General features: G+C 46.6%; 1 pseudogene; it reads left to right on the forward strand.

Annotated features, from left to right (window-relative positions):
* Positions 1-27,915, forward strand: part of LOC147972430 (uncharacterized) — a 33,386-nt pseudogene that overhangs the window by 949 nt on the left and 4,522 nt on the right.

The raw sequence follows: 27,915 nt of genomic DNA on the forward strand, positions 1-27,915 counted from the left end.
CATACGATCACCTTCGCGTGTTTGGGTGCCTTTGTTTCCCTAACCTCTCTGCCACCGCCCCGCACAAACTCTCGCCACGCTCCACTAGATGAATCTTCATTGGCTACCCACGCGAGCAGAAAGGCTACAGGTGCTTCGATCTCTCCACCCGTAAAGTTATCACACCTCTCGTCATGTAGTTTTTGATGAATCCTGTTTTCCCTACGCACCACCCGCAGTCGCCACAGAAGATCCCAACCACCCTGTCCCATGCCCCCTCCTCGGATTTTCCGCGCTGTATCCCACCTACCCCACCCCGCCCACTCCGCTCGCGCCACGCAACCACCTGGACTCGCAGTCCTCCGCGCCCGTTGCCTCCCCCATGCATGCATGCCCGCTCGCCGCCGCCTTACAGGTCCCGCCAGCCATGCACGTGATGTCTGCTAGGACTACGTCAGTATTTTCCCAAAGAGGAAGGGGTGATGCATCACAATAGCGGTAGGTATTTCCCTCAGTAATGAAACCAAGGTTATCGAACCAGTAGGAGAACCAAGCAACACAACATAAACAACACCTGCACACAAATAACAACTACTTGCAACCCGATGTGTTAAAGGGGTTGTCAATCCCTTTCGGGTAACGGCGCCTCAAGTTGGCAAACAGACGTGAGATAAATTATACTAGATTGATAGATCGAACACCAAATAAAATAAATAAATAAAATGCAGCAAGATATTTTTGTATTTTTGGTTTAATAGATATGAAAATAAAAGCAAAAGAAAAATAGATCGCAAAGGCAAATATATGATAAAGAGACCCGGGGGCCGTAGGTTTCACTAATGGCTTCTCTTGAGAAAAATATCAAACAGTTGGTAAACAAATTACTGTTGGGCAATTGATAGAACTTCAAATAATCATGACGATATCCAGGCAATGATCATTATATAGGCATCACGTCCAAGATTAGTAGACCGACTCCTGCCTGCATCTACTACTATTACTCCACACATCGACCGCTATCCAGCATGCATCTAGTGTATTAAGTTCATGGAGAAACGGAGTAATGCAATAAGAACGATGACATGATGTAGACAAGATCTATCTATGTAGAGATAGATCCCATTGTTTTATCCTTAGTAGCAACGATACATATGTGTCAGTTCCCCTTTTGTCACTGGGATCAAGCACCGTAAGATTGAACCCACTACAAAGCACCTCTTCCCATTGCAAGACAAATAGATCAAGTTGGCCAAACAAAACCCAAATATTGGAGAAGAAATACGAGCCTATAAGCAATCATGCATATAAGAGATCAAATAAACTCAAATAACTTTCATGGATATAAAAAGATAGATCTGATCATAAACTCAAAGTTCATCTGATCCCAACAAACACACCGCAAAAAGAGTTACATCATATGGGTCTCTAAGAGACCATTGTATTGAGAATTCAGTGAGAGAGAGGAAGCCATCTAGCTACTAACTACGGACCCGAAGGTCTACAAAGAACTAATCACGCATTGTCGTGGTTCTAAGACTAACAGTAGAATAGGGGGGTAGGAATGTAGAGGCAAGATCCTAGCTATGGAGAAGTTGTACACGCGAGTTTTACGAGTTCAGGCCCTTCTCAGAGGAAGTAACAGCCCTACGTCTCGGAGCCCGGAGGCGGTCGACTGGATATATGCGTGTGAATTACAGAAAGTGTGAACCCTTGTCCCAGAGGAGGGGTGGCTTATATAGAGTGTGCCAGGACCCCAGCTCCCTTCCGTTACACAGGGTTCAATGTTCATAAAGGAGGAGCGTTACTGGTAACGTCCGAAGTAAAGTGCTATAAATGTCCATAACGCTATGGTTTAAACCCCGACCGTTGCGGAGTGAAGGGCTTCTTATCTTCTGGTGGTCGAGTGTCTTCTAGGTGGTCGAGTGAACACATCTTCATGGTCGAGTGGATGATGGTTTCTCTTGGACTGCTTCTGATTCTTTGTAGAGATGTCCTTGGGGAGGGTATGATGGACAAATCCATGACCCTACCCTAGGTACATACCTTCATCATTAGCCCCGAATGGATCAGGGTTTGAGTGAGGAAGGAGTTGGGAACACTTTCGACTCATTCTTTGTGCTATGAGTATATCTTGTTCTGAAACAATGAATTGAGGAGACGACGTCGACTCCTTTTTCAGTCGCCTTGGTCCATTCTTGGTTTTTGTCGAGTGAATTTTCACGATAGAATTCCGAATGATAATGTAGAGGGCATTTGTCTTCAGTCTGACAAGTTGCTCTGCTCTCCGCGGATTTTGCGGGATTCGAATTTCAGGAAGCGCGCCAGACGGATGAGACCGTGGTAATCGGGACGGATTAGGCAAGTCTCCTCGATCTCCGCGCCACCTTTTTCGCCACGTACTGTGTGCGCGACTGTTGCGGGATTTGTTTAGATTGTCTGGGTCCACTAGTCAGTCACTCGGGGAACGACCTTATAAAAGGCACCGGACCAGGCCTCTGCCCCGTGCGCTCCCATTCTCTTTTCTTCTTCCTCCGACCTCTCCGCCACGCTCGCTTCTGCTCTCATCGCCGGACCCTCGCTCGAGCTCGATCCGTCGCCATGGGGAAAGAGAAGGCGGTGGCGCTGGAGCGCGCGAAGAAGGTGACTGCGAAGGCGAAGGGAAAGTGGACCAGCCAGGGCGGATCCTCATCGAGATCTGGCCTGCCGCCGGGCTGGATCCAGGGCGACTGGATCCGCTCGACGATCAGCCAGGACGACCTCAATGACCTGGTGGAGGGGGACTGATCCCCCACAAGTCGGCACGGCTCCCGGGGAACGAGACCGAGCCGCAGCCAAGGGAGGGCGAGTGCGTTCTCCTCGCCACCCACGTAGATCGCGGATTCTCACTGCCTCCCCATCCTTTCTTCCGGGGCTTTTTGAACTTCTTTGGGGCTCAGCTCCACCATTTCACTCCAAACACCATAGTCTATCTGGCTGCTTTCGTTTCAATGTGTGAAAATTTCTTGGGCTGTCAACCGCACTGGGGTCTTTTCAAACACATCTTCACCTGCCGCTCCCAGTCGGTCAAAAAGGCCAATCCGAGTGATGAGAGGACGCAAGTGATCCAGATGTGCGGGGGCCTGGGGGATCCAGATGAGGAGCAAGAGCACCTTCCCAGCAATGATCCTTCCCGACTCGGTCCGGGGCTGGCAGTCGACTTGGTTTTATTGCAAGGACCAGCCGACCCCGGGTCAGTCGACTGGACTTCCTCCCTTTTCTTTGGCTCGAGTGGAGAAGCCCGCCCCCTGAAGGTGGTTCCAGAAGAGAAGGCGCAGGTCAAGGTGCTGGTTGAGCGGGTCGTCCAACTCGTCCGCGACGGGGTGACTGGGATGGACCTGCTGGAGGTCTTTCTCGGTCGACGCATCCAACCGCTTCAGGCACGTGATCATCCGATGTGGATGTACTCTGGGCTCGAGGATTCCACTCGGATCCACCCGGAGGACGTCAGCGAGGACACCTTGGAGAAGTGGCTGATGGGGATCACCAGCAACAAAGACAACCCTCGGGGGTCTAGGAGGGTGATTCCATTCGACCACTCGCGTCAGCCGGAGCAGGTATGATTTTGTTCTATCAAGTATCTTTCCGATTCACTGTGTGACATCTTGTTGATGGTCGACTGAATTTATTTTGATCGTTTTCTTTTCAGGCCCTCATTTACATGTACTCAATGCCCAACGGAGTGCAGGAGCAAGACGTCGAGGAAGGAGCGAGCGGGGGAAAGAGCGGCGAAGGGTACTCGGATGCCGAGGAGGACGAGGAGAGCGACAAATCGACTGATGACGAAGAGGTCGACTCGCCTCCTCACAGGGAGAGGAGATCGAAACACGCTCATGACCCGGCGAGCGCTCCGGGCCTGGTGTCCGCGCCGATTGGGCAGTCTTCGAAGCGTCCCAGGACGTCTTCCCCAACGCCGATTGAGAAGGCTCCGAAGCAGCCCAAAGTTGTGCCGCCTCCAGCGCCGAAAGCACCGAAAGCCACCTCCTTCAAACTGCCAAAGGCTTTGCCCAGGATCAAAGTGACCGTCCCTACTATCTTTGGGTAATCATCTGACTTGTTCTTTTCTTCGACTCGAATAACAGAGCGTAACCGACTGGATGCGAGTCTTTGTAGTGCTGCTACGTCAGGAACCTCTTCCCTCCAGTACCGAGACGAGGAGATGGAAGACGCGGTTACCTCTAACCCAGGTAGAAACTCTTATGATCTTGTTCTTGATTCCTTGGTCGATTGCATTCTAGTGGTTCACTTGGGGTGGAATGATCTGTCTTGCAGCTCCACCCAACGTCATCGATCTTCCAGATGACGATGAAGATGTGGCTCTTAAGCCCAGGAAGAGCAAGAAGGTAGCAGCTGCAAGATGTCTCGGCAAGGGCCAACAACAACACCACCCGTCCGTCAACCTGAAGACGAGGGCAGTGCCTCTGTAACCTTCGCTGCACCCTTGTCGAGTGAGCACCCCGCACCATCGACTGCATCGGTGATTCCCTTAGTCGTCCAACTCCACGCCACAGAGCTCCAAGCTGCCACACCTGGGTCATCTGCTCTCTTTTTCACCAGCTACCCCGTCCTGGACAACCAGTCGGAAGCGGCTGCGGAAGCCATCTGACAGGCTGACGTGATGATGGAGCGGGTGAAGACGGTGCATGAGAATAGCCATGCTGCCTACGACGCCAGCGCTACTCTTCGGGCCAATGTCCAGGTAAGTAGACTTTCCGACTACTCTTGTTCTATGAGGATATGCTACCCGAAAAAATTTCTTCTACATAATCTCCTGTTGTTTGCGTCGAATCAGAGCACCCACTGGGTGTTTTGTTGTCTTTGGTAGTTGCGTTCTTCCACTCAGTCTGGGCGAGTGGGATCGGAACCGGTGGGGGCACGCTAAGTGCACCCACTGGGTGTAGTCCCCGAGACCGCGGTCGACTGCTGGCAGTCGACTGGGGTCTGAGTTCTACCTTCCTTTCCTTTTCTTTTCTTCCACTCGACTTAGGCGGACCAGTCGAGTAGGATCTGAACCGATGGGGGCACGCTAAGTGCACCTACTGGGTGTAGTCCCCGAGACCGCAGTCGACTGTGGTCTGAACTTTTTTTTACTTGGTCCGGGCGGACCGGTCGAGTTGGGTCTTAATCAGCGGGGGCACGCCAAGTGCACCCGCTTGGTGTAGCCCCCGAGACCTCAGTCGACTGTGTGCAATCGGCTGGGGTCTAAGCGAACTTCTTTAGGTTTTATTCACTCGGAAGTAAACAACCTTTGGTCTTATCGACTGACCCGTCTTTTGCCCTCTGCAGAAGTCTTGTGCTCTTATTTCCAAGTTTGCTGAACTTGAGGAGAAGCAGAGGCAACTCACGACTTGGAATTGGTCTAGCAGAATCTGAAGAAAGCTCAAGACGAAGCTGCTGGTATGGAAGGTAACTGGCTGTCGACTGACTTTCAATATATTTCTTTGATCCCTTGTTTGATTCTATTGCTTCTTTTGCAGAGAAAATGAAGTTGGCTCTGGAGAAGAAGGACTCGGACCTCGCCGCCGCACAAAAGCAACCAAAGATAAAACTGCTCTCGTAGACCAGAAGCTTGCTTCAGTCGGGACGCTGGAAGGGGAGGTGAACAAACTGAAATCTTGCCTCGATGAAGCTAACCGTGAAGTGACTAGTCTGAAGAAGGACAAGGTTGCCCTGAATGAAAAGCTAGAGTCCGCGATCCGCAAGAGGAATGACACGGAAGCTTATCTGAGGACTCTTGCCAAGAAGCTCTATCTCACGCTGGAAGGTATTTCTTTTAAACCGACTGTGTTGATGCTTGCGATCGGATCCTGCTCGGTCGACTCACTAATTTTTGGCTGCAGAATTCTGCCAAGACTTCGACGAGGAAACTGGAAAGGTCGAGACAGGTCTGGACCCTATCGCTTCTCCAGTTTGCGACGAAACTGCAATGAATGTGCTCCGACTGGAGTCCCGTATCGCCAGCGCCACAAGCTACCTCGTGCGCCTGAAGGAGGTAGTCTCCCGAATCGACTCATCGCTTTGGCCGAGGGCGACGCTTCAAAATGACCTGGAATCCCTGATGGCTCGACTGAACGAGATCCCCGACCGAGTGCAAGAATGGAAGAAGTCCTCCGCCCGGTGTGGTGCTGACGTGGCGCTGTCCTTGGTGCGAGTCCATTGCAAGGAGGCTCGTGAAGACAAGCTGGCTGCGATCAAAGTCGTTAACACCAAAAAGCATGACTTTCAGTCCTTCATGGAGACTTCCATTGCTGCCGCTACTCGGATCACTGATGGGATCGACCTGGACTCATTCGTGGAGCCTACCAGCCCTCCTCTTGCCCAGTGAACAAACTTATGAGACTTGAATCTGCTTTAAATTTGCCTCGGAATGCCGAGTGATTGCTGTAACCGTTAAACTCCTTTGGGCTTGATGCCCGAATACTTTTGATTTGCTGCTTGGAACTTTAGGATTTATCCAAATTTGGTTTATCTCCGAATGTGCTTGCGTTTTTCCTTCGAATGGACTTTGTTCACTTCTCGGAATAGGCTTTGCGCTAGAGATGCAGCTTTGAAGTGGTGGCTCCAGTCGACCTGCGCTTCGTCATCCTTGCGGATAGGGATGGAGCGCACGTTGTACTTGTGTCGTAGCTCCGAAGGAGAAGGTTGCAGTCGACCCGCACCTCGTCGTCCTTGCGGATAGGGATGGAGCATACGTTGTACTTGTGCCGTAGCTCCGAAGGAGAAGGTTGCAGTCGACCTGCACCTCGTCGTCCTTGCGGATAGGGATGGAGCGTATGTTGTACTTGTGTCGTAGCTCTGAAGGAGAAGGTTGTAGTCGACCTGCACCTCGTTGTCCTTGTGGATAGGGATGGAGCGTACGTTGTACTTGTGTCGTAGCTCCGAAGGAGAAGGTTGCAGTCGACCTGCACCTCGTCGTCCTTGTGGATAGGGATATGTTTCGAACTTAGGCAAGTACTGGACTGCTGCTAAGCCCCCGAGTGGGAGGATTGCTCTCCACTCGGTAGGATTTTTCAAACTTAGGCGAGTACTGGACTGCAGCTAAGCCTCCAAGTGAGAGAGCTTAGGCGAGTGCTGGACTGCAGCTAAGCCCCCGAGTGGGAGGATTGCTCTCCACTCGGTAGGATTTTTCAAACTTAGGCGAGTACGGGACTGCAGCTAAGCCTCCGAGTGAGAGAGCTTAGGCGAGTGCTGGACTACAGCTAAGCCCCCGAGTGGGAGGATTGCTCTCCACTCGGTGGGATTTTTCAAACTTAGGCTAGTACGGGACTGCAGCTAAGCCTCCGAGTGAGAGAGCTTAGGTGAGTGCTGGACTGCAGCTAAGCCCCTGAGCGGGAGGATTGCTCTCCACTCGGTAGGATTTTTCAAACTTAGGCAAGTACCAGACTGCAGCTAAGTCTCTGAGTGAGAGAACTTAGGCGAGTACTGGACTGTAGTTAAGCCCCCGAGTGGGAGGATTGCTCTCCACTCTGTAGGATTTTTCAAACTTAGGCGAGTACCAGACTGTAGCTAAGTCTCCGAGTGAGAGAACTTAGGCGAGTACTGGACTGCAGCTAAGCCCCCGAGTGGGAGGATTGCTCTCCACTCGGTAGGATTTTTCAAACTTAGGCGAGTACCAGACTGCAGCTAAGTCTCCGAGTGAGAGAACTTAGGCGAGTACTGGACTGCAGCTAAGCCCCCGAGTGGGAGGATTGCTCTCCACTTGATAGGATTTTTTCAAACTTAGGCTAGTACTGGACCGTAGCTAAGCCTCCGAGTGAGAGAGCTTAGGCGAGTGCTGGACTGCAGCTAAGCCCCCGAGTGGGAGGATTGCTCTCCACTCGGTAGGATTTTTCAAACTTAGGCGAGTACCAGACTGCAACTAAGTCTCCGAGTGAGAGAACTTAGGCGAGTACTGGACTGCAGCTAAGCCCCCGAGTGGGAGGATTGCTCTCCACTCGGTAGGATTTTTTCAAACTTAGGCTAGTACTGGACTGCAGCTAAGCCTCCGAGTGAGAGAGCTTAGGCGAGTGCTGGACTGCAGCTAAGCCCCCGAGTGGGAGGATTGCTCTCCACTCAGTAGGATTTTTCAAACTTAGACGAGTACCGGACTGCAGCTAAGCCTATGAGTGAGAGAGCTTAGGCGATTGCTGGACTGCAACTAAGCCACTGATGGGAGGATTGCTCTTCACTCGGTAGGATTTTTCAAACTTAGGCGAGTACCGGACTGCAGCTAAGCCTCTGAGTGAGAGAGCTTAGGCGAGTGCTGGACTGCAGCTAAGCCCCCGAGTGGGAGGATTGATCTCCACTCGGTAGGATTTTTCAAACTTAGGCGAGTACCAGACTGCAGCTAAGTCTCCGAGTGAGAGAACTTAGGCGAGTACCGGACTGCAGCTAAGCCCCCGAGTGGGAGAATTGCTCTCCACTCGGTAGGATTTTCATTCGAACTTAGGCGAAACAGATTCGCGACTAAGCCCACCCACTGGGGGTTTTCAGAAGTAAATAAAAACAACAACAATCGTATGAGAGGACCGTAAGCTCTTGTCTTTGATAAACAAATTACAAAGGTGTTTCTTATTACATTTTATTCGAACGAGTGCTTAAGTATAAAAGGGGCGGAGCAGCTCCGCGTTCCAAGCCCGTGGCTCGTCTTTCTGATGCTCAACTCTGTAAAGATGGTATGCTCCGTTGTGGAGAAAGTTGGTGATGATGAAGGCGCCTTCCCAAGCCGGGGCGAGCTTGTGTGGTTTCTGTTGATCCACTCGAAGAACCAGGTCTCCTTCTTGAAAGGCTCGACCCCTCACATTTCTGGCGTGGAATCGACGCAAGTTTTGCTGATAAATGGTCGACCGGATCAAGGCCATCTCTCTTTCCTCCTCTAAGAGATCGACTGAATCTTGCCGGGCCTGCTCTGCTTCCTCTTCGGAGAAGAGCTCGACTCGTGGTGCGTTGTGGAGCAGGTCACTTGGCAGAACAGCTTCGGCTCCATAGACTAAGAAGAAAGGAGTTTGCCCGGTCGACCGATTAGGAGTTGTCCTTAAACCCCACAGAACTGACGGAAGTTCATCAACCCAAGAGCCTGCTGCGTGTTTGAGATCACGCATCAGTCGGGGTTTCAGTCCTTTGAGAATTAGGCCATTGGCTCTTTCTGCTTGTCCGTTCGACTACGGGTGAGCGACTGAAGCATAGTTGACTCGTGTGCCTTGAGAAGCGCAAAAAGCTGTAAACTCATCAGAATCGAAGTCCGACCCGTTGTCCGTGATGATGTTGTGTGGAACTCCATATCTGAATGTCAATTCTCTGATAAAACTGACAGTGGTGCTGGCCTCAAGGTTCTTGATAGGTTTAGCTTCGATCCATTTGGTAAACTTGTCGACTGCAATGAGCACATGAGTGAAGCCGCTCCTGCCAGTTCTGAGTGGTCCAACCATATCCAGTCCCCAAACAGCAAAGGGCCAGATGAGGGGGATGGTCTTCAGGGCTGACGTTGGCTTGTGAGACATGTCGGAGTAAAACTGGCAGCCTTCACATCTGTCGACTATATCTTTCGCCATATCATTTGCTCGTGGCCAATAGAATCCAGCTCGGTATGCTTTAGCCACGATTGCTCGAGAGGACGCATGGTGACCACAGGTCCCCGAGTGAATGTCATTGAGGATCATTCGACCTTCTTCTGGTGTTATGCATTTTTGACCGACTCCAGTCACGCTTTCCCTGAACAGTTGCCCTCTTATTACAGTAAAGGCCTTGGATCGATGGACGATCTGTCGAGCCTCTTCCTCATCCTCTGGGAGTTCTTTCCTGAGGATGTATGCAATGTAGGGCACTGTCCAGTCGGGGGTAATGGCCAGAACCTCCATGATCAGATCGACCATGGCTGGGACCTCGACTTCAGTCGGGTCTGTGGCGCTCTTAGGCTGCGGGGGTTCTTCAGTAAAAGGATCTTCTTGAACTGTCGGCATGTGAATATGCTCCAAAAACACATTGCTGGGAATGGCTTCTCTCTTGCAACCTATCTTTGCCAAGTCATCAGCTGCTTGATTTTTCAGTCGGGGTATGTAATGGAGCTCTAACCCCTCAAACTTCTTTTCCAGCTTCCTCACCGCGTTGCAGTAACCAATCATGGCTGGGCTTCTGACGTCCCACTCCTTCATCACTTGGTTGACTACCAAATCCGAGTCGCCGTAGACCATGAGGCGACGGACGCCGAGTGAGATGGCCATGCGCAATCCATACATGAGTGCTTCATATTCTGCTTCATTGTTGGAGGAATCAAAGTGAATCTGGAGGATATATCTGAGCCTGTCTCCTCGGGGGGATACCAGTACTACCCCAGCACTAGAACCATTCAACATTTTGGATCCGTCAAAGAACATGGTCCAGTGCTCCGAGTGAACTTGAGTTGGCAGTTGCTGTTCGATCCACTCGGTGAGGAAATCTGCTATTGCTTGGGACTCGATAGCTTTCTTTGCCTCAAACTTAATATCCAAGGGAAGGAGTTCAATCACCCATTTTGCCACTCGACCAGTTGCATCTCTGTTGTGCAGAATCTCTGACAATGGAGTGTCGCTGACGACTATAACAGAGTGATCAGAGAAATAGTGTGCAACCTTCTTCGTGGTCATGTAAATCCCATAGACGAGCTTCTGATAGTTCGGGTATCTCTGCTTTGACGGAGTCAGGACTTCAGAAATATAATAAACTGGGCGCTGAACTTTATAAGCTTTTCCTTCTTCTTCCTGCTTGACCGTAAGTACTGTACTGATGACTTGTCCAGTGGCTGCTATATAAAGCAGTAAAGGTTCATTGCTGATTGGAGCAGCAAGCACCGACTGGGTGGAAAGCAGGGCTTTTAGCTCTGCAAATGCCGCATTAGCTTCTGGGGTCCACTCGAACTTATCTGATTTCTTCATCAGTCGGTAAAGAGGAAACACCTTTTCACCGAGGCGAGAAATGAATCGACTTTGGGCGGCCAAGCAACCAGTAAGCTTCTGGATATCATGCACACGCACAGGGCATTTCATTCGGAGTATAGCACCCACTTTCTCTGGGTTAGCATCGATCCCTCGTTCGGAAATGAGGAAACTGAGTAATTTTCCGCCCGGAACTCCAAACGTGCACTTTGACGGATTGAGCTTGATATCATACCTTCTGAGGCTGGCAAAGGTTTCAGCAAGGTCAGTTAGTAGGTCGGAACCTTTACATGACTTGACCACAATGTCATCCATGTATGCTTCCACATTCCGACTGATCTGAGTGAGCAGGCACTTCTGAATCATCCGCATGAATGTGGCTCCAGCGTTCTTCAAACCGAATGGCATTGTGACATAACAGAACCACCCAAACGGGGTGATAAAAGTTGTCTTTATCTCGTCGGGTCCGTACAGACGGATCTGGTGGTACCCGGAATAGGCGTCCAAAAAGGACAAATGCTCGCACCCTGCAGTCGAGTCGACTATCTGGTCGATGCGAGGGAGAGGAAAGTGATCTTTCGGACAGGCCCGATTGATATGCTTGAAATCAATGCACATGCGAAGTGATTCATCCTTCTTTGGGACCATGACAACATTGGCTAACCACTCGGAGTGGTAAATCTCTCGGATAAACTCAGCTGCCAAAAGCCGAGCCACCTCTTCACCGATTGCCTTTCTCTTCTATACGGCGGACCATCGAAGATGTTCTTTGAATGGTTTCACTTTTGGGTCAACTCGCAAACGATGCTCAGCCAGTCCCCTGGGAACACCCGTCATGTCAGAAGGCTTCCATGCAAAGATGTCCCAGTTCTCACGAAGGAACTGGATGAGCGCTTCTTCCTATTTGGAGTCGAGTATGGTTGAAATGTGAGTCGGAGCAGCATTGGGGTCTGTTGGGTGAATGTGAATCGACTTCGTTTCACCGGACGACTGGAATGCTGAATATGTGGCTGGCTTCTTGGCTCGCAACAAATCACTTGGATCTGCATTTTTCTGGTATTCTTGCAATTCTACCACAGCCATCTGAGCATCGGCGATCTTTGAGCCCTTCTGGAAGCACTCTTCTGCCTTCTTCCGATTACCAGAGATAGTAATCACCCCTTTGGGACCAGGCATCTTCAATTTGAGATACACGTAACATGGTCGAGTCATAAAACATGCATAAGCTGGCCTACCCAGAATGGCATGATAAGCACTCTAGAAATCCACAACTTCAAATGTCAACTTCTCTTTGCGGTAATTCTTGGAATCACCGAAAACCACGTCGAGAGCAATCTGGCCGAGTGATGCAGCCTTCTTACCTGGAATGACCCCATGGAAACTCATATTGCTCTCGCTGAGTCGGGACATCGGAATGCCCATTCCCTTCAACGTTTCTGCATACAGTATGTTCAGGCCACTACCACCGTCCATCAGGACTTTTGTTAGTTGAGTGCTTTCAACCACCGGGTCGACCACCAGTGCTTGCCTCCCAGGGGTGGCTATGTGCGCTGGATGATCAGACTGGTCGAATGTAATGCCAGTCTGTGACCACTTCAAATAACTGGGTGTCACTGGAGCGACCATGCTCACTTCTCTATTGATGACTTTCAATCGACTTTTGCTCTCAACGTCAGCAAAAATCATCAGAGTGGAATTCATGTGGGGATAACCATCATCATCCTGTTCTTCATCCTTAGCCTTGTCTACTTCCTTCTCCTTTTCCTTGGGTTGTTTCTCTCGGAATTGTTGGATTAGGAGCCGACACTGCCGAGTGGTGTGCTTCGAGTAAATGAAATTACCCTCTTCATCTTTTTTGGTGTGGATGTGGCACGGCAGATCCGACACGTCATTTCCATCTTGGTCTTTTACTTTCTTGGGGTTCCACGGCCCTTTGGGCTTCCCCTTGAACTTTCCTTGAACCACAACCAAGGCTTCACCAAGAGTAGCTGGCTCGGCCTTGCGTTTCTGCTTCCGACTAGAGTTTCCTCCTTCGGCTTCGTGGGCGACTGCTTTGTGCTTGCCACTCCGGAGTCGTTCTTCTTCTTCACCATTGGCATACTTGGTGGCAATCTCCATCATCCGAGCCAGAGTCATATTTCCTGTCCGGCCGAGTTTCATATTCAACTCCCGATACCTGACACCTTCCTTAAAGGCACAAATTGCCTGATGATCTGACACATCCTCTACCGTGTGGTGTAGGGTGATCCATCTCTGGATATAATCCCTCAAAGTTTCATTCGGTTTCTGAACACAACACTGTAATTCTGTCAAACCTGCTGGCCGTTTGCAAGTGCCCTCGAATGTTATGACAAACACTCGGGCGAGATCTTCCCAAGTATAAATACTTCTAGGTGTCAACTAATTCAGCCATGCTCTAGCCGAGCCCTCCAACATCAGAGGAAGGTGTTTCATGGCCACTTCATCATTGCCGCCACCAATCTGGACAGCCACTCGGTAGTCTTCAAGCCAAGTGTCCGGCTTGGACTCACCAGTGAACTTACTGACTCCAGTCGCCAACCTGAAGTTGGGGGGAATCACTACAGCTCTGATAGCTCTGCTGAAGCACTCTGGTCCTGAGACATGCGCTCTGTTACTGGTTTGCGGATCCCTGTCATGGCCCTCTCGGTGAGCTCTGTTTCTGTCGACCAAGCCCTGAACGAAAATAGATCTCGCATCAAAGCCTGGCTCCCTGGGGTCGACTGGAATACCTCGCCCAACACTGTGAGGGCGTCTGTCTTCATGTTGCCGAGGCATGTACGACCCACTCCTTGGGGGAGGCGTGGGCACTTGACGACGACCATCGCGATCGACTCGGTGATCATACTGCTCTCGGTTTCTGTACTGATCTCGTCGATCTCCACGTCCCTCATGCCTCAGGGGCGATCATGGGCTATGGGCTGACTGAACTGTGTCTGCAACCACGGATCTGCTATGGATCCTATTCCGCGACTGAGATACAACCGTATTATGTTCTCCCGCCGCCCGGAGCAAGGCCCGGATCTGCACTAGACCTCGGCCAGCTTCTGACTAGGAGGGTTGGATCGACTCCGCTATCTGGGCAGCAGCTGCTAGATTCTGGATCGGGGTTCGGTATACCTGAGTCGGAGGAGGAAAAAGTTGGCGTCGACTAGATTCGGGAGCGCGCCGCCGAGCGCGATCGTCGAGTGCGCGCTGGAGGTTCTCCAGTCGAGTGCGCTCAGCCAAGTTGGCCAAACGCGCCTGCTCCAAGGCTGGGCCTCAGGGGTTTCTCCAACTATAGGAGTATGCAGTGCATCCATGTTCCGGCGGCGAAGTTCCTCCCTCTGCTGCGAAGAGAGGGGTTCGGGGTGGTACTCTTCATGAACGCGCGACGGATCGCCGTTCCCGTCGGCTCCGTCTTCACGGGTGAAGCCAGGAGGGCTGCGTGGTCCATTGACCATCAGAACTTCAGCCGCTGGGCCGCTGCTGTCACACTCGGATGCGGTCTCTATGGAGCCAGTCGACAGATCGAACAGGCCATAGAGAGTTTCGTCGGGCTCGATCGCCGCAACTTGAGGGGTGGCTGAATGGTGGGCCACTGCATGCCTCACCCACCACTGAAGCCTCGACCGACCGGAGCGTTTGCTCCGGCGGGCCGCAGGGAGGGGGAAAGCTGCTAGAGTCGACTGATACTGGGTCGACGGCTGCCGCAGGAGGACACCGCGGACGCACGCGCGAAAGTGTGTCGCCCCGTGGGCGGGGAGCGCGTCGACGTCGAGTGGAGCCTCCTGAAGCCAAGCGGAGTCGTCGGTGACAAACACGAGCGCGCCGAGACAGATCTCGCGGCCCTCAGCCAAACCTCCGCCTGAAACCATGATGAAGGGGATCGGAAAAATTGCAACTTCTCCAACAAGTCGCTAAGACACCTGCCCCACGGTGGGCGCCAACTGTCGTGGTTCTAAGACTGACAGTAGAATAGGGGGGTAGGAATGTAGAGGCAAGATCCTAGCTATGGAGAAGTTGTACACGCGATTTTTACGAGTTCAGGCCCTTCTCAGAGGAAGTAACAGCCCTACGTCTCGGAGCCCGGAGGCGGTCGACTGGATATATGTGTGTGAATTATAGAAAGTGTGAACCCTTGTCCCAGAGGAGGGGGGTGGCTTATATAGAGTGCTCCAGGACCCCAGCTCCCCTCCGTTACACATGGTTCAATGTTCATAAAGGAGGAGCGTTACTGGTAACGTCCGAAGTAAAGTGCTATAAATGTCCATAAAGCTATGGTTTAAAACCCGACCGTTGCGAAGTGAAGGGCTTCTCATCTTCTGGTGGTCGAGTGTCTTCTAGGTGGTCGAGTGAACACATCTTCATGGTCGAGTGGATGATGGTTTCTCTTCGACTGCTTCTGATTCTTTGTAGAGATGTCCTTGGGGAGGGTATGATGGACAGATCCATGACCCTACCCTAGGTACATACCTTCATCACGCATCATCGGAGAGGCACCAATGAAAGTGATGAACCCCTTCGTGATGGTGTCTAGATTGGATCTGGTGGTTCTCGCAATGAAAAAACGCGCTATTTCGGCGTTTAAACGTTGCTAAGCAAATTTGAGGGTGCCACATTAAATTTTACCCATTTTACATGCTATGGTGCTAATCACGGTATAGCATGCTGATGTCTACTACACGACTTTCTTCTTGTAGACGTTGTTGGGCCTCCAAGTGCAGAGGTTTGTAGGACAGTAGCAAATTTCCCTCAAGTGGATGACCTAAGGTTTATCAATCCGTAGGAGGCGTAGGATGAAGATGGTCTCTCTCAAGCAACCCTGCAACCAAATAACAAAGAGTCTCTTGTGTCCCCAACACACCCAATACAATGGTAAATTGTATAGGTGCACTAGTTCGGCGAAGAGATGGTGATACAAGTGGTATGTGGATGGTAGATAAAGGTTTTTGTAATCTAAAAATATAAAAACAACAAGGTAACTAATGATAAAAGTGAGCACAAACGGTATTGCAATGCTTTGAAACAAGGTCTAGGGTTCATACTTTCACTAGTGCAAGTCCTCTCAACAATAATAACATAATTGGATCATATAACTATCCCTCAACATGCAACAAAGAGTCACTCCAAAGTCACTAATAGCGGAGAACAAACTAAGAGATTATGGTAGGGTACGAAACCACCTCAAAGTTATCCTTTCTGATCGATCTATTCAAGAGTCCGTAGTAAATAACATGAAGCTATTCTTTCCGTGCAATCTATCATAGAGTTCGTACTAGAATAACACCTTAAGACACAAATCAATCAAAACCCTAATGTCACCTAGATATTCCAATGTCACCTCAAGTATCCGCGGGTATGATTATACTATATGTTGGAAATATGCCCTAGAGGCAATAATAAAATGGTTATTATTATATTTATTTGTTCATGATAATTGTCTATTGTTCATGCTATAATTGTGTTATCCGAAAATCGTAATACATGTGTGAATACATAGACCACAACACGTCCCTAGTGAGCCTCTAGTTGACTAGCTCGTTAATCAAAGGATAGTCATGGTTTCCTGACTATGGGCATTAGATGTCATTGATAACGGGATCACATCATTAGGAGAATGATGTGATGGACAAGACCCAATCCTAAGCATATCTCAAAGATCGTGTAGTTCGTTTGCTGTTGCTTTTCTAAATGTCAAGTATCATTTCCTTAGACCATGAGATTGTGCAACTCCCGGATACCGTAGGAGTGCCTTGGGTGTGCCAAACGTCACAACGTAACTGGGTGACTATAAAGGTACATTACAGGTATCTCCGAAAGTGTCTGTTGGGTTGGCACGAATCGAGACTGGGATTTGTCACTCCGTATGACTGAGAGGTATCTCTGGGCCCACTCGGTAATGCATCATCATAATGAGCTCAATGTGATCAAGTGGTTGATCACGGGATCATGCATTACGGTACGAGTAAAGTGACTTGCCGGTAACGAGACTGAACAAGGTATTGGGATACCGACGATCGAGTCTCGGGCAAGTAACGTACCGATTGACAAAGGGAATTGTATACGGATTGATTGAATCCTCGACATCGTGGTTCATCCGATGAGATCATCATGGGGCATGTGGGAGCCAACATGGGTATCCAGATCCCGCTGTTGGTTATTGACCGGAGAGTCGTCTCGGTCATGTCTGCATGTCTCACGAACCCGTAGGGTCTACACACTTAAGGTTCGGTGATGCTAGGGTTGTTAGGAAGACTTGTATGTGATTACCGAATGTTGTTCGGAGTCCCGGATGAGATCCCGGACGTCACGAGGAGTTCCGGAATGGTCCGGAGGTAAAGATTTATATATGGGAAGTTGTCATACGGTCACCGGAAAGGTTCGGGGGCATATCGGTATTGTACCGGGGCCACCGGAGGGGTTCCGGGGGTCCACCGGGAGGGGCCCTCTTCCGGAGGGCCTTATGGGCTGTATGGAGAAGGGAACTAGCCCAAGTGGGCTGGGGCGCCACACCCCCCTAGGTCCCATGCGCCTAGGGTTGGGGGGAAACCCTAAGGGGCGCCCCCTTGCTTGGGGGGCAAGTCCCCCTCCCCTTGGCCGCCGCCCCCCCTCTAGATCTCATCTAGAGGGGGCCGGCCCCCTTCCCCCTTCCCCTATAAATAGAGGGGTGAGGGGAGGGCTGCATACAACATCCAAGGTGCAGCCCCTCCCCTCCCCAACACCTCTCCTCCTCCATAAGAGCTTGGCGAAGCCCTGCCGGAGTACTGCAGCTTCACCACCACCACGCCGTCGTGCTGCTGTTGGAGCCCTCTTCCTCAATCTCTCCCTCCTCCTTGCTGGATCAAGGCACGGGAGATGTCCTCGCTCCGTACGTGTGTTGAACGCGGAGGTGCCGTCCGTTCGGCGCTAGGATCTTCGGTGATTTGGATCACGACGAGTACGACTCCATCAACCCGTTCTCTTGAACGCTTCCGCTCGTGATCTACAAGGGTATGTAGATGCACTCCTCTCTCCCTCATTGCTAGATGACTCCATAGATTAATCTTGGTGATGCATAGAAAATTTTAAAATTCTGCTACGTTCCCCAACACTATATGCATCACACAATCTCAGATTCATCTATTCAAACCAACACAAAGTACTTCAAAGAGTGCCCCAAAGTTTCTACCGGAGAGTCAAGACGAAAACGTGTGCCAACCCCTATGCATAGGTTCATGGGCGGAACCCGCAAGTTGATCACCAAAACATACATCAAGTGGATCAATAGAATACCCCATTGTCACCACGGGTATCCCACGCAAGACATACATGAAGTGTTCTCAAATCCTTAAAGACTCAATCCGATAAGATAACTTCAAAGGGAAAACTCAATCCATTACAAGAGAGTAGAGAGGGAGAAACATCATAAGATCCAACTATAATAGCAAAGCTCGCGATACATCAAGATCGTACCACCTCAAGAACATGAGAGAGAGAGAGAGATCAAACACATTACTAGTACATACCATCAGCCCTGAGGGAGAACTACTCCCTCCTCGTCATGGAGAGCGCTGGGATGATGAAGATGGCCACTGGAGAGGGATTCCCCCTCCGGCAGGGTACCGGAATGGGTCTAGATTGGTTTTCGGTGGCTACGGAGGCTTTTGGCGGCGGAACTCCCGATCTATTCTGCTCCCCGAAGTTTTTAGGGTATATGGGTATATATGGGAGGAAAAAGTACGTCGATGGACCTCCGGGCTGTCCACGAGGCAGGGGGCGCGCCCAGGGGGGTGGGCGCACCCCCCACCCTCGTGGGCAGCCCGGGACTCTCCTTGTCCAACTCCGATACTCCGTGGGCTTCTTCTGGTCCAAAAATAAGTTCCATGAAGTTTTAGGTAAATTGGACTCCGTTTGATTTTCCTTTTCCGCGATACTCTAAAACAAGGAAAAAAACAGAAACTGGCACTGGGCTCTAGGTTAATAGGTTTGTCCCAAAAATCATATAAAATAGCATATAAATGCATATAAAACATCCAAGGTTGATAATATAATAGCATGTAACAATCAAAAATTATAGATACGTTTGATACGTCCATTTTGCATCATGCTTTTATATCGATATTTATTGCATTATGGGCTATTATTTCACATTATGTCACAATACTTATGGCTATTCTCTCTTATTTTACAAGGTTTACATAAGGAGGGAGAATGCCGACACCTGGAATTCTGGGCTGGAAAAGGAGCAAATATTAGAGACCTATTCTACACAACTCCAAAAGTCCTGAAACTCAACGGAACACCTTATAATAAATAGTGAAAAATCCTCACCAAAGATGAAGACCAGGGGGCCCACACCCTTCTCACGAGGGTGGGGGGCGCCCCCCTAGGGCGTGCCCCCTGCCTCATGGGCCCCCTGGTGGCTCTCTGATGACCATCTTCTCCTATATGAAGTATTTTGTCGAGAAAAAAATAAGAAGCAACCTTTCAGGATGAAACTCTGCCGCCACGAGGCGGAACCTTGGCGGATCCAATCTAGAGCTCCGGCAGAGCTGTTCTGCCGGGGAAACTTCCCTCCCGGAGGGGGAAATCATCGCCATCGTCATCACCAACGCTCCTCACATCGGGAGAGGGCAATCTCCATCAACATCTTCATTAGCACTATCTCATCTCAAAGCCCTACTTCATCTCTTGTATCCGATTCTTGTCTTCAAGTCTGGGATTGGTGCTAGTAGGTTGCTAGTATTGTTAATTACTCCTTGTAGTTGATGTTAGTTGGTTTAATTGGTGGAAGATCATATGTTCAGATCCTTTATGCATATTAATACCCCTCTGATTATGAACATGTTTATGCTTTGTGAGTAGTTACGTTTGTTCCTGAGGACAAGGGAGAAGTCTTGCTATTAGTAGTCATGTGAATTTGGTATTCGTTCAATATTTTGATGAGATGTATGTTTTCTAGCCTCTAGTGGTGTTATGTGAACGTCGACTACATAACACTTCACCATTATTTGGGCCTATAGGAAGGCATTGGAAAGTAATAAGTAGATGATGGGTTGCTAGAGTGACAGAAGCTTAAACCCTAGTTTATGCGTTGCTTCGTAAGGGGCTGATTTGGATCCATATGTTTCATGTTATGGTTAGGTTTACCTTAATACTTTTGTTGTAGTTGTGGATGCTTGCAATAGAGGTTAATCATAAGTGGGATACTTGTTCAAGTAAGAACAACACCCAAGCACCGGTCCACCCACATATCAAATTATCAAAGTATCGAACGCGAATCATATGAACGTGATGAAAACTAGCTTGACGATATTCCCATGTGTCCTCGGGAGCGCTTTTCCTTATATAAGAGTTTGTCCAGGCTCGTCCTTTGCTACAAAAAGGATTGGGACACCTTGCTGCACTTTATTTACTTTTGTTACTTGTTGCTCGTTACAAATTATCTCATTACAAAACTATCTGTTACCACTTATTTCAGTACTTGCAGAGAATATCTTGCTGAAAACCGTTTATCATTTCCTTCCGCTCCTCGTTGGGTTCGACACTCTTACTTATCAAAAGGACTATGATAGATCCCCTATACTTTTGGGTCATCAAGACTCTTTTCTGGCGCCGTTGCCGGGGAGTGAAGCGCCTTTGGTAGGTGGAATTTTGTAAGGAAAAATTTATATAGTGTGCTGAAATTTACTGTCACTTGTTACTATGGAAAGTAATCCTCTGAGGGGCTTGTTCGGGGTATCTTCACCCCGACCAGTAGAGCAAAGAGTTGCTCCTCAACTTACTGAACCTATTGAAAATGAAATTCCTTATGAGTATCCTTCGAGTATAATAGAAAAACTGCTAGCTAATCCTTTTACAGGAGATGGCACAAAGCATCCTGATGAACACCTAATATATGTGGATGAAGTTTGTGGATTATTTAAGCTTGCAGGTATTTCCGATGATGTTGCTAAGAAGAAGGTCTTCCCTTTATCTTTGAAGGGAGACGCATTGACATGGTATAGCCTATGTGATGATATGGGATCATGGAACTATAGAAGATTGAAATTGGAATTTCATCAAAAGTATTACCCTATGCATCTTGTTCATCGTGATCACAATTATATATATATAATTTTTGGCCTCACGAAGGAGAAAGCATCGCTCAAGCTTGGGGGAGGCTTAAATCAATGTTATATTCATGCCCCAATCATGAGCTTCCAAGAGAAACACTTATTCAAAAAATTTATGCTCGGCTTTCTGATAACAATCGCACCATGCTTGATACTTCTTGTGCTGGCTCTTTTATGATGAAGACTATTGAATTAAAATGGGATTTATTGGATAGAATTAAACGCAACTCTGAAGATTGGGACCTCGACAATGGTAAGGAGTCAGGTATGACACCTAAGTTTGATTGTGTTAAATCTTTTATGGATACCGATATTTTCTGTAAGTTTAGCACTAAATATGGACTTGATTCTGAGATAGTAGATTCTTTCTGTGAATATTTTGCTACTTATGTTGATCTCACTAAGGAGAAGTGGTTTAAATATCATCCTCCCATAGAAGTAAAAGTAGCTACACCTATTAAAGTTGAAGAAAAGACTGTCACTTATAATGATCCTATTGTTCCTACTTCTTATGTTGAGAAACCACCTTTCCCTGTTAGGATAAAGGATCATGCTAAAGCTTCAACTGTAGTTCGTAAAAGCAATATGAAAACATATACACCTCCTGAGCAAGTTAAAGTAGAACCCAATATTGCTATTGTTAAGGATCTCTTGTCTGATAATATTGATGGGCATGTTATTCAGTTTTGCGGTGAAACTGATAGAATTGCTAGACCTTATACTAAAGATAAACATAGACCTGTGGTAGGCGTGCCTGTTATTTCTGTTAAAATAGGAGATCATTGTTATCATGGATTATGTGATATGGGTGCTAGTGCTAGTGTTATACCGCATACTTTATACGAAGAAATTAAGCATGAAATTGCACCTGCTGAGTTAGAAGGAATTAATGTTACAATTAAACTTGCCAATAGAGATACTATATCCGTAGTGGGAATTGTTAGAGATGTTGAAGTTTTGTGTGGGAAAACTAAATATCCTGCTGATTTTCTTGTTCTTGGTTCCCCACAAGATAGCTTTTGTCCCATTATATTTGGTAGACCCTTCTTGAATACAGTTAATGCTAGGATAGACTGCGAAAAGAATGTTGATACTATTGGCTTGGATGATATGACTCATGAGTTTAATTTCTCTAAATTTAGTAAACAACACCGTGAAGAATAATTGCCTAGTAAGTATGAAATTATTGGTCTTTCTTCTATTGTCGTACCTCCTAATGATCCTTTAGAACAATATTTGCTAGACCATGAGAATGATATGTTTATGAATGAAAGAAGGGAAATAGATGAAGTATTGTTTAAACAAGATCCTATGCTAAAACACAATTTGCCTGTTGAAATCCTAGGGGATCCTCCTCCACCTAAGGGTGATCCCATGTTTGAGCTTAAACTGTTGCCTGATAATCTTAAATACGCTTATCTTGATGAAAAGAAGATATATCCTATTATTATTAGTGCTAACCTTTCATAGCATGAAGAAGAAAGATTATTAAAAACTCTGAAGAAGCACCATGCTGCTATTGGATTTACTCTTGATGATCTTAAGGGCATTAGTCCCACTCTATGACAACATAAAATAAATTTGGAAGCAGATGCCAAACCAGTTCGTGATCCTCAACGACGTTTGAATTCTAAAGTGAAAGAAGTGGTAAGAAAATAAATACTAAAGCTTCTGGAGGCAGGTATAATTTATCCCATTGCTGATAGTCAGTGGATAAGTCCTGTTCATTGTGTCCCTAAGAAGGGAGGTATTACTGTTGTTCCTAGTGATAAAGATGAATTGATTCCACAAAGAATTATCACCGGTTATAGGATGGTAATTGATTTCCACAAATTAAATAAGGCTACTAAGAAAGATCATTACCCCTTACCTTTTATCGATCAAATGCTAGAAAGACTATGCAAACATACACATTATTGCTTTCTAGATGGTTATTCTGGTTTCTCTCAAATACCTGTGTCGGCTAAAGATCAATCAAAGACTACTTTTACATGCCCTTTTGGTACTTTTGCTTATAGACGTGTGCCTTTTGGTTTATGTAATGCACCTGCTACCTTTCAAAGATGCATGATGGCTATATTCTCTGACTTTTGTGAAAAGATTTGTGAGGTTTTCATGGACGACTTTTCCATCTATGGATCTTCTTTTGATGATTGCTTGAGCAATCTTGATCGAGTTTTGCAGAGATGCGAAGAAACTAATCTTGTCTTGAATTGGGAAAAGTGCCAGTTTATGGTTAATGAAGGTATTGTCTTGGGGCATAAAGTTTTTGAAAGATGTATTGAAGTTGATAAAGCCAAGGTTGATGCTATTGAAAAGATGCCATGTCCCAAGGACATCAAAGGTATAAGAAGTTTCCTTGGTCACGCCGGATTTTATAGGAGGTTCATCAAGGACTTCTCAAAAATTTCTCGGCCTCTGACTAATTTATTACAAAAAGATATACCATTTGTCTTTGATGATGATTGTGTAGAAGCATTTGAAATACTTAAGAAAGCATTAGTCTCTGCACCTATTGTTTAGCCACCTGATTGGAATTTACCCTTTGAAATTATGTGTGATGCTAGTGATTATGTTGTAGGTGCTGTTCTAGGGCAAAGAGTTGATAAGAAATTAAATGTTATCCATTATGCTAGTAAGACTCTAGACAATGTTCAAAGAAATTATGCTACTACCGAAAAAGAACTTTTAGCAGTTGTATTTGCTTGTGATAAGTTCAGACCTTATATTGTTGATTCTAAAGTAACTATCCACACTGATCATGCTGCTATTAAATATCTTATGAAAAAGAAAGATGCTAAACCTAGACTTATTAGATGGGTTCTCTTGCTACAAGAATTTGATTTGCATATTGTTGATAGAAAAGGAGCTGAAAACCCCGTTGCAGACAACTTATCTAGGTTAGAGAATGTTCTTGATGACCCACTACCTATTGATGATAGTTTTCCTGATGAACAATTAAATGTCATAAGTACTTCTCGTAGTACCCCTTGGTATGCTGATTATGCTAAGTACATAGTTGCTAAATTTATACCACCTAGCTTCACATACCAACAAAAGAAAAAGTTCTTCTATGATTTGAGACATTACTTTTGGGATGACCCACATCTTTATAAAGGAGTAGATGGTGTTATTAGATGTTGTGTACTTGAGCATGAACAGGAACAAATCCTACGCAAGTGCCACTCTGAAACTTATGGAGGACACCACGCGGGAGATAGAACTGCACATAAGGTATTGCAATCCGGTTTTTATTGGCCTACTCTCTTCAAGGATGCCCGTAAGTTTGTCCTATCTTGTGATGAATGTCAAAGAATTGGTAATATTAGTAGACGTCAAGAAATGCCTATCAATTATTCACTTGTTATTGAACCGTTTGATGTTTGGGGCTTTGATTATATGGGACCCTGCCTCTAATGGATATACACATATTTAAGTTGCTGTTGATTACATTACTAAGTGGGTAGAAGCTATTCCAACTAGTAGTGCTGATCATAACACTTCTATTAAAATGCTTAAAGAAGTTAATTTTCTGAGGTTTGGAGTCCCTAGATATTTAATGACTGATGGTGGTTCACATTTTATTCATGGTGCTTTCCGTAAAATGCTTGCTAAATATGACATCAATCATAGAATTGCATCTCCGTATCACCCACAGTCTAGTGGTCAAGTAGAATTGAGTAATAGAGAACTTAAATTAATTTTGCAAAAGACTGTCAATAGGTCTAGAAAGAATTGGTCCAAGAAACTTGATGATGCATTATGGGCCTATAGAACTGCATATAAAAATCCTATGGGTATGTCTCCGTATAAAATGGTATATGGAAAAGCATGTAATTTACCTCTCGAACTAGAACATAAGTCATATTGGGCTATTAAAGAGCTCAACTATGATTTCAAACTTGCCGGTGAAAAGAGGTTATTTGATATTAGCTCACTTGATGAATGGAGAACCCAAGCTTATGAAAATGCCAAGTTGTTTAAAGAAAAGGTTAAAAGATGGCATGACAAAAGGATACAAAAGCGTGAGTTTAATGTAGGTGATTATGTATTGCTATACAACTCTCGTTTAAGATTTTTTTTCCAGGGATACTTCTCTCTAAATGGGAAGGCCCCTATGTTATCGAGGAGGTCTATCGTGCCGGTGCCATAAAAATCAACAACTTCGAGGGCACAAATCCGAAGGTGGTAAACGGTCAAAGAATCAAACATTATATCTCAAGTAATCCCATAAATATTGAAACCAATATTATTGAAACCGTAACCCTGGAGGAATACATAAGGGACACTTTCCAGAACGTTTCAGACTCCGAAAAGGAATATGTATGTGGAACAGTAAGAAACCGACTCCAAAACAATTTTTAAGGCAATATTTCTTCGTTTTGGAATATGTAGAAAAATAGAAAATTAAGTAGCAGTCCGGGAAGGACACGAGGGCCTCACGAGGGTGGAGGGCGGGCTCTACCCCCTGGGCGCGCCCCCTACCTCGTGAGCACCTCGTGTGCCTTCCGGACTCCGTTTTCTTGTACGATACATATTTTGGTCGATAAAAATTCATTATATAATCTCCCGGGGGTTTTGACTCCCGTATCACACAAAAATCTCCTGTCTTTGTTTCGAGCTGTTTTCTATCAGGGTTTTCAAGACCAGGCACTATGTCGTCTCCCTCCACCTCCAACCATGAGGGCAATGATGCTTGGCTAATGAAGATAGAGCTGAAGAGAGAAGAACCTATGGAGATCTATAAGGATGAAGGGATCAAGAAGGCCGTGGAGGACCAAGTTCCAACAACAGAAGACACCCTTCAACTAGATCATAATCTTCTTACCCCTACAGAAATCGAAGCTTTCAAGATGATTGAGTTGGCCCGTATACAAAATAAGTATCTCACACGTGAAATTTTTTTGTTGAAGGAGCATATCCTCGCACTCAAGGGCATTATCTGCAAGTTAGAAGACCTCCTACGCTCGATGTGCGATTATCCATCATCAACAACACCTCCACCTTCTTCACCAACCAAGGAGATATAATAACATGGGTATGGGCACTCCCCTTGGCAACCGCCAAGCTTGGGGGAGGTGCCCCGGTATCGTATCACAACTCCTATCTTTACTGTTTTCCTTAGTTCGATCTTATTAGTAGTATTTTGATCTAGTAGAATAAAGTTTTTGGCATGATCTAGTTGTGCGTTTTGCTTTATTATCCTTCTATGTAATCGAGTCCGTGAGCTATATAATAAAGATTAGTGTTGAGTCAAGGGCTTGATTGTTTTGCCATGATCCTAAGTGAATAAAATAAAAGATAAAGAAATAAAAAGAAACAAAGAGATCATATGGATCTCATGGAGAGTAATGAGCTCACATAGAAAAAGTATGATAGTCTTGGTCATCGTTGCAATTAATAGGAAGTAATAAAGAAAGAGAGGTCTTCACATATAGATATACTATCTTGGACATCTTTTATGATTGTGAGCACTCATTAAAATATGACATGCTAAAGAGTTGACATTGGACAAGAAAGACAACGTAATGGGTGATGTTTTCTTATATCTAAGATAAATTATATTGTCTTGGATCTTCCAACATGTCGAGCTTGCCTTTTCCCCTCATGCTAGCCAAATTCATTGCACCAAGTAGAGATACTACTTGTGCTTCCAAATACCCTTAAACCAGTTTTTCCATGAGAGTCCACCATATCTACCTATGGATTGAATAAGATCCTTCAAGTAAGTTGTCATCGGTGCAAAGCAATAAAAATTGCTCTCTAAGTATGTATGATTGATTGGTGTGGGAGAAATAAGCTTTATACGATCTTATGATGTGGAAGTAATAAAAGCGACGGACTGCATAATAAAGGTTCATATCACAAGGGGCAATATAAAGTGACGTTCTTTCGCATTAAGATTTTGTGCATCCAACCATAAAAGTGCATGGCAACCTCTGCTTCCCTCTGCGAAGGGCCTATCTTTTATCATTATCTTCTACCTTATGCAAGAGTCATGGTGATTTTCACCCTTCCTTTTTACACTTTATCCTTGGGAAAGCACAGTATGTTGGAAAGATCCTGGTATATATGGATAATTGGATGTGAGTTTTCATGAACTATTACTGTTGACATTACCCTTGAGGTAAAACGTTGGGAGATAATACTATAAGCCCCTATCTTTCTCCGTGTCCGATTAAAACTCCATACCCACAAGTATTGCGCGAGTGTAAGCAATTGTGAAAGATTATATGATAGTTGAGTATGTGGACTTGCTGAAAAGCTCTTATACATTGACTCTTTCCTATGTTATGATAAATTGCAATTGCTTCAATGACCGAGATTGTAGTTTGTTAGTTTTCAATAAAGTTTATGATTCATACTTGATATTGTGATTGAATTATTACTCTAGCATTGGAGATCATATGGCAAAAATTATATAAGTTGCTGTTATAAGAATGATCATGATGCCCTCATGTCCGTATTTTATTTTTATCGACACCTTCATCTCTAAACATGTGGACATATTTTTCGATTTTGGCTTTTCGCTTGAGGACAAGCGAGGTCTAAGCTTGGGGGAGTTGATACGTCCATTTTGCATCATGCTTTTATATCGATATTTATTGCATTATGGGATGTTATTTCACATTATGTCACAATACTTATGGCTATTCTCTCTTATTTTACAAGGTTTACATAAGGAGGGAGAATGCCGGCAACTGGAATTCTGGGCTGGAAAAGGAGCAAATATTAGAGACCTATTCTGCACAACTCCAAAAGTCTTGAAACTCCACGGAACACCTTATAAATAAATAATGAAAAATTCTCGCCAAAGATGAAGACCAGGGGGCCCACACCCTTCTCACGAGGGTGGGGGGCGCCCCCCCTAGGGCGCGCCCCCTGTCTCGTGGGCCCCCTGGTAGCTCTCTGATGAC

The sequence above is a fragment of the Triticum urartu genome, chromosome 5A (genome assembly GCF_056163025.1).
Source record: "Triticum urartu cultivar PI428250 chromosome 5A, HENAU_Tu73, whole genome shotgun sequence".
NCBI lineage: Eukaryota > Viridiplantae > Streptophyta > Magnoliopsida > Poales > Poaceae > Triticum > Triticum urartu.